This window comes from Grampus griseus, assembly GCF_964374135.1.
Source record: "Grampus griseus genome assembly, chromosome: 14".
NCBI lineage: Eukaryota > Metazoa > Chordata > Mammalia > Artiodactyla > Delphinidae > Grampus > Grampus griseus.
Genome location: NC_139008.1, coordinates 11,374,533 through 11,384,239, shown reverse-complemented (window position 1 = coordinate 11,384,239; position 9,707 = coordinate 11,374,533).

The following is a 9,707-nucleotide window of genomic DNA, read 5'->3' as shown; positions in this document are numbered from 1 at the left end:
TCTGCCATGATCCACGAATATAATCTCTTTGCCCTCGTGCTTCCTAGTTCTTCCACGTCAACTCCCAGACTAATTTTAACTTGTTCTTTAAGGATTCAGAGCTACCTCCTGACCTCTCTAAGGAGGAAACCTGAGTGCTATGCCCAGTCTGGGGAAATTCCTTTTCCTATGTTCTCAAGTTTTCTGTGCATACCTCTCATTATGCAGTCGTAATGAGCTGAATGGTGAACAGGTGGTGAGGAAGGCGATTCAGCATGCCCAGATGTTATATCTGTCTCCCTCAGTGGGCAGTGAGCTCTTTGAGGATAGCTACCTATGCTTTTTTTTTTTTTTTTAAACTTTGTAACCTCAGTTGTGAGTTAAGTGAAATTGAGTCGTGGATATTCCATTTGTACTACTAGAGCAAACCTCACCTGATGCCACCACTCCCAGTGGACTTTCCAGCTGCATGAGTTGACAGACATTCTCTTTATGTTTGAGCAGTGTTTTGTGTGAATTGCAACTGGGAGCATCCTAGCTGATGTGGTATTTCAGCACCATCCTGCTGCCATCTGAACCCCACCCCTTCTAACCTGAGTTTGATTTGGTCTCCCTTATCTTAAGAGCGAGAGGTTTAGGGTTATTATGGTTTGGTGGGCTGATGGCTAGAAAGGTCACATTCCATATCTGAAAATGGAAGTTCTCTAAATATACGGCTTTTTTGCTGCTATAAATTATCTTATTCCCTCTTCCCCGTCCCTGCCCCAAATTTAAGCAAAACGTTTAAGCAGATGATCCTTTTGAGGAAAACAGTATAACCATTAATTAAAGAATACATAAAAGTTCTAAATAGGCATGTAAGGCAAGAAAAAGTTTGGATATTTATCTTAAAATTATTTAGAAAGAAAGAGAATAATGGAGTCATTTTGACAACCGAGGGCTCATTCTGGCAAGCAGTGGGTGAGTCCATGGGAGAGATAACGACTGGTTCCAGTATGTTCCTCATCCTAATGTTCCACTAGCCTGGGTGGCTTAGGAGATGCTACATCCCCTCCTGGGCTTTGTTTTCTTCTTCTATGAAATGAAGGAGGAGAAGCTGATGATCTCCCAGGTCCTTTCTGGCTCTAAACATCCATGATGTATGGTAGTTTGAATTCAATTGATTATTTTCCAGACTCTTTGGTGTATGCCGGCTCAGCCCCACTGCTCCCTGCTCAGCCCTTCTGACAGTGATAAGTTGCAAAGTCATGTAGAAGGGAGTTTTCTGTCTTCAATTTGGGAGACATATCTAGCTCTATTACTTGGGCTAACTAAATTCAACTCACATTTGATTCAATGTTGACTGAATAGTTACTTCAGCCAAATTACAAAGTTGTCTCCTGGTTTCCCTTGTGAACCTTGGGAAGCCTGATAATTTTCCACTCTCTCTCCTTCCATCAACAGACGTTTATTGATTGTCTGCAATATCTGTAGCCTAGATATTGAGCACTAGAGATAAATCAAGTGGGACCTCGGTCTTTTGAGGATGTACCAAATAGTGCTTTAAATAAAACAGACTTGCCTGGGTTAGATTCCTGCCTCTCCTATTTGCTAACTGAGTGACCTGGGTAAAGTAGTTCCCTTTATTTAAGCTTGGTTTCTTACTCTATAAAAGTACGGATGATAGTAGTATTTATTTTAGAGGGTGTGTGTAAAGACAATATATAAAGGCTAGCACACAGTAGATGCTCAGTGTAGAGAGAGCTTAGTTGTTCATGTGTTATAATACATATAAAAGTCCAATAATTGATTTAAAGTTTATGTAAAAATGCTTAGCTTTTACTTAATTTATGTAAAGATGACATTTACTTAATTTACTGGAAGATGATAGGACTTGGACATGAATTGGGATCTTGCAGAGAGGAAAGGGGTTGAAATTGGATTCTAGACTGACGACGTGGTTAAGATAAAGGTTGGCAGCATGCGTAAGATTGGGGGATGATGAAGGTGCCTGTGAGAATGGAGAGAGAAAGAGAATCTCTGGCATCCCTTGGAGATAAGACAGGAAGTGTAGGATATAGTCAGAATCTCAAGAGCTCCAAATGCCATGGCAAAGAATTCTTCAGTCAATGGGGAGCCATTGAAGGATTTCAAGAGAAATGACATCACACTTCTATTTTAGAGTTTGGATCTTGGCAGGAAGGCTAGTCTGAAGCAGGGACCAGCCAGGAAGCTCATGCAGTTTAAAGCTTGGAGATAAGATGAGACATCATGAAAGCTGTATCCAAGTTACTAAGAAACAAGGATGGAGAATGAGGGGGGAATCTGAGACATGTTTTAGAGGTAGAGATGATAACTTTTGGTGGTCTACTGGATGGAAGAGATGAAAGAATAAATGAAATGATTTTGAGATGTTTAACATGGGCAGCATGGTGATTGGTGATGCCATCAATGGAGATAGAATTTGGGATGTTTGGGGGGATGTATTATGATGGGGAAAGATAAAGTTTTTATTTGGTCTAAAAGTACTTGTGAAACTCATTCCCTCCCTCCCTCCTTTCCTTCCTTCCTCCCTCCTTCCTTTCCTTCCTCCCTCCCTCCCTTCTTTCTTTTCTCCCTCCCTCCTTTCCTCCCCTTCCTCCCTTCCTTCATTTCTTCCTCCCTTCCTCCCTTCCTTCCTTCCTTCTTTCATGTGGTTCAAAAACTCTTTAAACATATCCTGTAAGCTATGCCTGGAGTTTGGTATACATTGTAGAATAAAACAGACTTGGAAACTGTGATTGGGGCATTTATTATTTAGTGGAGGAGAGAGCTATGTGGTACCATGAGGAAACAGGCTGGGAACAGGAGAACAGAATAATGGCGGTAGGGGAAGACCCAACTTAGTGAACTGAGAAGGTAGGCTTTAAGCCAGGGCCTCAAGGACAGAGGAAGCTAGTCTCTTGGAAAGGAGGGAACAGAGCCTTCCAGGTGGAGGGACTAGCATATATATACAAAGGCTCTGAGTGTCCCAGGAAGTGGAAGGAGTCCAGTGTGGCAGGTGAATAGTTGGTGAAGATCATGGGATGAAGCTGGGATAGAAGACTAGGGACATAGCATGCTGGAATTTGTAGGATGTCATGGGAGTGGGATGCAAAGAAAAATGTTTAAGCATGGATATGACATCACTAGATTTCTAAAAGAAAATGTTGTGTGCTATGTAGAGGAAACGTGCAGTCAGGGACACTGGTTAGGCTATTCCTTTCTAGATGTAATGGTGGCTAATAAGGGAGATGGCATAGAGTGAAGCTGGAGAGAAGGGTTGAGGTATATTTTGGAGGCGGTCCTCACAGGTCTTCGTCATGAGGTGGACATGGGCAGGAATGAGGAAGAGGGAGAAATCAAAAACAACTCCTGGATTTCTGGCTGGGCAGCTTGTAACTGGGCCCATTCATTTACTGTGAAGAAGGTAAAAAAGCAACAAGAGAAGATCAAGAACGTAGGTTTAGACATGATTTATGAGACATCAAAAGCAATGCCAAGTAAGCCACTGGGCATATCATTTGGAGCTCAGAGAAGACACCTGTGCTGAATATAAAATTGTTGGAGTCACAGCAGTCACTCATTTAATAACATTTATAGAGCACTTACTTTTCCCTAATAAGTGCTGGGAATAAATTGGTTTAGATGAAAGACAGGGCACCGACCCTCATGCAGTTTACATTCTAGCAATGGAGATAGACAACAAATAAGTACATAAACAAGATAATTCCTGAATGTGATAAGTGATGGAGTAGAATAGGCATGGGAACCTGCGTAGCCCCTTTGAGCAAGGAAAGACTTTCCGAGGAGGTGATGTTTGAGGACAGGATTTTAGGAGGAGGGAACTCAAAGTTGGAAAGCCAGGAGCTGGGGAAAGGCTTGACATGCTCAAGGAACTCCAAGAAGTCCTTGCCGCTGGATCAGGAGAGATGAAGGAGAGTGAACAGCCCCAAGCTGAACTTTGGCTGCCTCCAACATTTACGTCAGTTAGAAGGAGAGGTTGACCAGACAGCTAGCTGATGCTCAGCAGACAACTGGAACTCCAAGCCTGGAAACTGGGAATCAGGTTTGTGCCAGAGTTAAGGATTGGGAGTTGTCAATGCAAATGTGGCCCTGAGATCAATGGGGAAACAGACAGGCTTGCCCTGGTAGAGAGCATGGAGCATAAAGAGAACCAAGCACAGAACTTTGGGAGAGAATGAACAAACCCCAGAGGGGACCTAGAATAAGCAGTCTTAGAGGTGAGAAGGAGGAAACAGAGGCAGCCTTCATGTTATGAAGGACAACGTAGTCCACATCTCAGGAGCAGCTCAGAGGTCAAGTGCAAGGGAGTGGGGAGGTGAAGCAATAGTTAGAATTGCCCTGGAATGACTGGATGAAAGTGGCATTGCCGGAGCCTGGCGTGAGCACAGGAGGTAAGGAAATGGACTCAGCAAGCAGGAATTGTTTAAAAGTTCACTGGGTAATTGTTTGAGAAGGAGAAAGGATTTAGGAACATTCTTTGTTTTTAAGAATTTCTTTCTTTCCTTAGAATGGGCTCAGGACCAAATCTGGGCCTTAGTGCTGAGGCAGCAAGTTTTCTTGACTTTTTGGAACTTTGGGCTGCTGAGGCTAAGACAGTCACTCCCCATTTGGCCTCAAACCCTTGCTTTTGGCTCATATGAAGAACAAACAAATCAGCTGGGCCAGTAAGCCCGGTGCTCTGATCCAGCTTATTTTCCAAGCTTTAAACCACATTTGCTCTAAGCTGGCTGGTAGTTTTCATCATACCCCGTCTGATTTCCACTCCTCATGCCAGCTCCTTCATCTGAAAGTCTTACGCGTAGTGGGTGCACAATAAATAGTTGTGGTTTGGTTGGATGGGTGTGATGCACACAGACCTTTGCGGCTCCCATAAAGGAGCAAGCATGGTCTCATCACAGAACATGGGGTGAGCGCTAACCATTCATGTCGTATGTGCAGGTGCATGGTGTCCCCACTGGAGAGATTCTGTCTAGGACTGATATGTCACTGACTGTTCTTTTCAAGCATGAGGAATTTCCTTTGCCAACACCTCAACCTTCTAATTGCATTTAAAAACAGATAATGCTTTAAAAAGTCAAATAATATCAAGTAGCAGATACAGGAGAAGCAGAAATACAGTGTAGCTAGTGTGTGCATACCTCCTCTGAGATTCAAGATGTCAAACTGCGTTACTTTGGTTATTGCTTTACAGTATTTCAAATCGCGTTACATTATATCACGCCACTCTGGAATATGAAGTGAGCCCAAAACTGTCGGATAATGGGCAGACACAAGGGTTGCCTGACAGTATGAATTATCCTTGAGTGGTTTGGCATAAAGTAATCACACCACTCTTTAGGGAGAGGGAAAAAAAAAAAACTAGAGCTAGGCTCTCCGGACGGAGTAGCAGTGCAATCAGATTCACTGACCCACTCTGGCAGCTGCCTGCAGGCTGGCCGCCTAGAGCCCCTTCTGCGCTCCACGGACCACGTCGGGCACACCTGAATCTAAGGACAGAGAAGCTGCACCAATCAAGGTCTGTCCTGATTAATAGAGCTGTGGCTCACCCAGCAAGGGAAACTAGTGACAGGTGGAAATGACCATTTAATCCATCCCACAAGGCTGCAGTCTCTCAGCAGACTCGTAGCCGCCCGATTCAATGACCCTGTCACGCCGCCACAGAAAAGTGGCACCATTTTCTGGGGACGGTATGATGCCCAACTTGGAGGATGTGGCTTTATTTTACAAACAGGCATTTCACACGCTCTGTGTTTGTGCATGTGCTGCTTTCTTCTATGGGCAAAGACATTCTATCTTTAAAAGTGCTTTTTATAATCTGGATTTGCATCTCTATTAAAACTGCAAATGATCAAGCATTGATGGTGGAGGCTCAGGGTAAACTGTCCAGTAGAGAAGTCAGGCAACACGTCCCAGAGGTCTGCTCCTCGCTCGTGGGCAGACTGAGGGGTCCTGGTCATGGGTCAAGTCAAACCAGGAGGGGCATTCTGAAGGCAGATCGAGGCCAACCAGCAGTGTGAAGAACCAGGATTTTTATTAAAAGCATCTGAGGTTAGTGCGGGAGCAACGTTACCAAGCATCACGGAGAGGCTGCAGCCTGGGCACGGTCAGCTAGGTCACTCTGAGAGTGACCAGAATTCAGGTATAAGCGAGGGTCACGGAGGGAGGTTCAGAATGAAGATGTGGCTCGTGGATAAGTGAAAAGCTGAGATAGAGCCCTTACTTGCCTCCACATTTTTTTCTGACAACGTCCTGACTTGTATTCTGTGATCTAGCAGGTGGGTCTTCTCTCCGCCCTGTCTTCCCCTGCAGGCTGCCATTTGCTTCCTTAAGATGCATCCTTGATCCCTTTCTTCATCTACTCAAATTGAATCCTTTCTTCAAAGCGTGACTTAGGAAGACTTTCTTGACTTCTCAGCTGGCCCTCATTTCTCCATCTTGTGAATAGCTCTTGACTTCATACAGCATTTCATGGAAGTTGAGTCAACTCCCAGGTGTCCTGGGAGACCCTTCTGAGGTTCTGGAACCATTTGAGCCTCTTTTAGAGAATCAAGATTCTGAAACCAGGACCATCCAATGACCCTCATCAAGCAAGCATCCAGGTTTGGGGGGATGGTGAGAGCACGGCAAGAGGCATGGGGGACCTGCCTAGAGGCTTCAGAACTGTGTGTGTTTCAGATTTCATCTTGGACCAGAGGGTAGCCGAAAAGTCAGAGAGAGCACCTCCCTGCAGTGGGAGTTTTTCCCTTGCTCTGTGCGTAAACTGTGTGACTTCTCTTCCCCTTCGCCACCACCCTTTCCCTAGCTCCTGAGTGCTCTCACTCACTGGAGTTCCAAGTCTCTGGGGCCGCCTCAGCCCATTGAACAAGGGAAGATGTCTGGGGATCTGCCTCTGAGTACCTTCCCAGGGGTGATGGCACTTAGCAACACAGCTCTGAGTCCCCCAGAGACCTGCCTCAGGGGATTTCTTGCTCTTTAAGAGGAGGCCTGTTCAAGTTGCCAGAGAAGTAACTCCCTTGGTGGTTGTGCAGCCAACCCGCAGAAGGCCTGACGTTGTGCGTTCTTCACCTGCCCCCAGCCCTCCTTCAGAACGTGGTTGCTGCTGCTGGTCTTGAGTTAGCTCTGTCGAAACCCACTCACCCTAGACGTTTTTGATTTAGAAGGTGTATGAGTCAGTGTTTTTCAGAGAACCAGAACCAAGTGGATATGTCTATCTACCTACCTACCTACCAACCTACCTATCTACCTATCTCACCTCTCTATTTATCCATGTTATCTATGTTCTATCTATCTACCCATCTATCTTTTATCTATCTATCTACCTATTTATCTCATCTCTATATCTCATCTATTTATCCATATTATCTATTTTCTATCTATCTACCCACCTATCTTTTATCTAACTAACCATCTATCTTTTATCTATCTATCTCATCTCTCTCTTTATCCATGTTATCTATCTGTCTATCTCACCTCTCTATCCATGTTATCTATCTATCCCACCTCTCTATTTATCCATGTTATCTGTCTATCATCTATGTGTCTTAAAGAATTAGCTCATGTGATTGTGGGGGTTGGCAAGTCCAAAATCTGGAGGGCAGGCCAGCTGCCTGGAGACTTGGGAAGAGTTGATGTTACAGCCTTGAATCTGAATTCCTCAGGGCAGCGGGTCTGGAAACTCAGGCATGGTTTCTTTGTTGCAGTCTTGAGGTAGAATCCCTTCTACCTTGGGGAACCTCATTCTTTGCTGTTAAGGCCTTCAACTGACTGGATGAGGCCCGCTCACATTATGGAAGATAATCTGCTTTGCTCGAAGTCTACTGATTTAAATATTAGTTACCTAAAGTAACGTCTAAAAATGCCTTCACAGCAACATCTAGACTGCTGTTTGACCAAACACGTGGTCACTAGAAGCCTAGTCAAGCTGACACAAAAAATCAACCATACAGAAGGGAAGGGCCATATTGGGTGAGAACTTTAAAAAAGTAGAGCAAGGGGAAAGATATCTGTTCTTCTTTTATCACTCATATTCGATGACCCTTCCTATGGAAAGACATCTCTGGACCTTGGGCTTCCCATCCCCCCAAGGACAGGTGAGGGCCTCTTCTCTGTACCTTGTTGGGTACCTGTGGTTGTTGCCTTTCAGGCTGTGTTGCAATGATATATTTATGTATCTGGCACCCCTATTAACAGTGAGGCATTCACCATGCAGGTTTTTTAGGAGTTCTGAATCAAAAGAACTGGTTCCATGTTGAGCATATAAGGAAGTCTTCCTCACTACTCAGAAATAGTATACTCAATATTTACTTGTATTTGTGTGTCCCTACCCCCTGCCCCAGTCCTATGGCAGATAAGATTAAAGTATCCTTCAATTGGGTTTTGCTATTTAACCCTTTTTGTAAATAACCACTCATGGGTGAACAGAATAGGACAGTTTCAGAAAATGACGGGCATTTCCCAAATCCTCCCCTTGTATGAGGCTGGGCTTGGCTGTTATATGAGCTGATACATAACAAGGCTGAAGACTCAGATCCTACAGACACAACAGACAGAAGAATGGGACCCGCAAAGATTTCAGATACTTGGAACTGATAAAAAGATAGAATTTCAGAACAATTCTAGATAAGTGGGTTCGAGTCAAAATCTTGCTGTGGTTAAAACTCCCATGAGCTGTCAGTAGATATAAAGGATGAACTTGAAGCTGAATAGAGAAGACAGGATTCAAGGGGTAGGGGCTGAGTAGAAATGGGTACAAAACACAAACAAAGCAAGATGGATCTGAGATCGTTGGTGGGAACAGAGTTTATCCCACCACAACTCATGGGATGGAAAATTGAACTGACTTAAAGCTACCAGATCAAGTGTGCAGATGTAGGATATCTTCTCTTTTACTTATTTCCCTCTGAGTTAAGTGATGCATGGAAAAGAAAATATATCCACGGAGTCCAATGCAATACTAGTTTTAACTCGTTGAAATTGTTTTGATCTGGGTTTTGGGGCCTTCACATTTGTTAGAGGCTTTCTTTATAAACTTGGCACAAATTAGAAACATCCTTATCTATGTATTTAATATTTAATAAAAACAATGTAAGAAAAGTAATGACCTCTTAAAGGAGTAGGAAATGAAATGACTTCCTACTATCCTGTCTTTGGCTCATGGCCTTTTGTGTATATTGACACCTCAAAAATGGGTGGTGATTCTGTGTCCTCACCCCCAAATTTATCAGTGTTGAAGTTAGGATTTCTGGAATTTTTGATAGTGTTGAAATAAGATGGATGAGGAAGGTGAGGGGCATGGACACCTAAGAAGGAAGGAGGGAAGGACAGGGTGGGGAGGGGAGTAGATGGACAGGTAGATCTAGGTGATTATGCAGCTGAACTTAATCTGAAAGCCTTAGGAAAACTATACCTAATGGGATTCCTTGTTAGCGTTCCTGGCTCACGTTCTGTCACACTGACTTTCTAAGACTTTGAAGCCACAAAGAGACATGATCTGATTTTCTCAACAGCAGTTTTTGATGGCAGTTAGGGACTGCATGTGATCTTATCTTCTCTATTGACTTATCAGAAAGCTGTGTGCTTGCTTCTGTTCCTTGGCTGCCATGTATAACCAGGGCCTGCCGTGCAGGAGTTACGGAATTACGGATTCTCAGTCATTTCTCCGATATCTCACTGCTGGATAATGTCATGACTGAAGATGTGGCTGA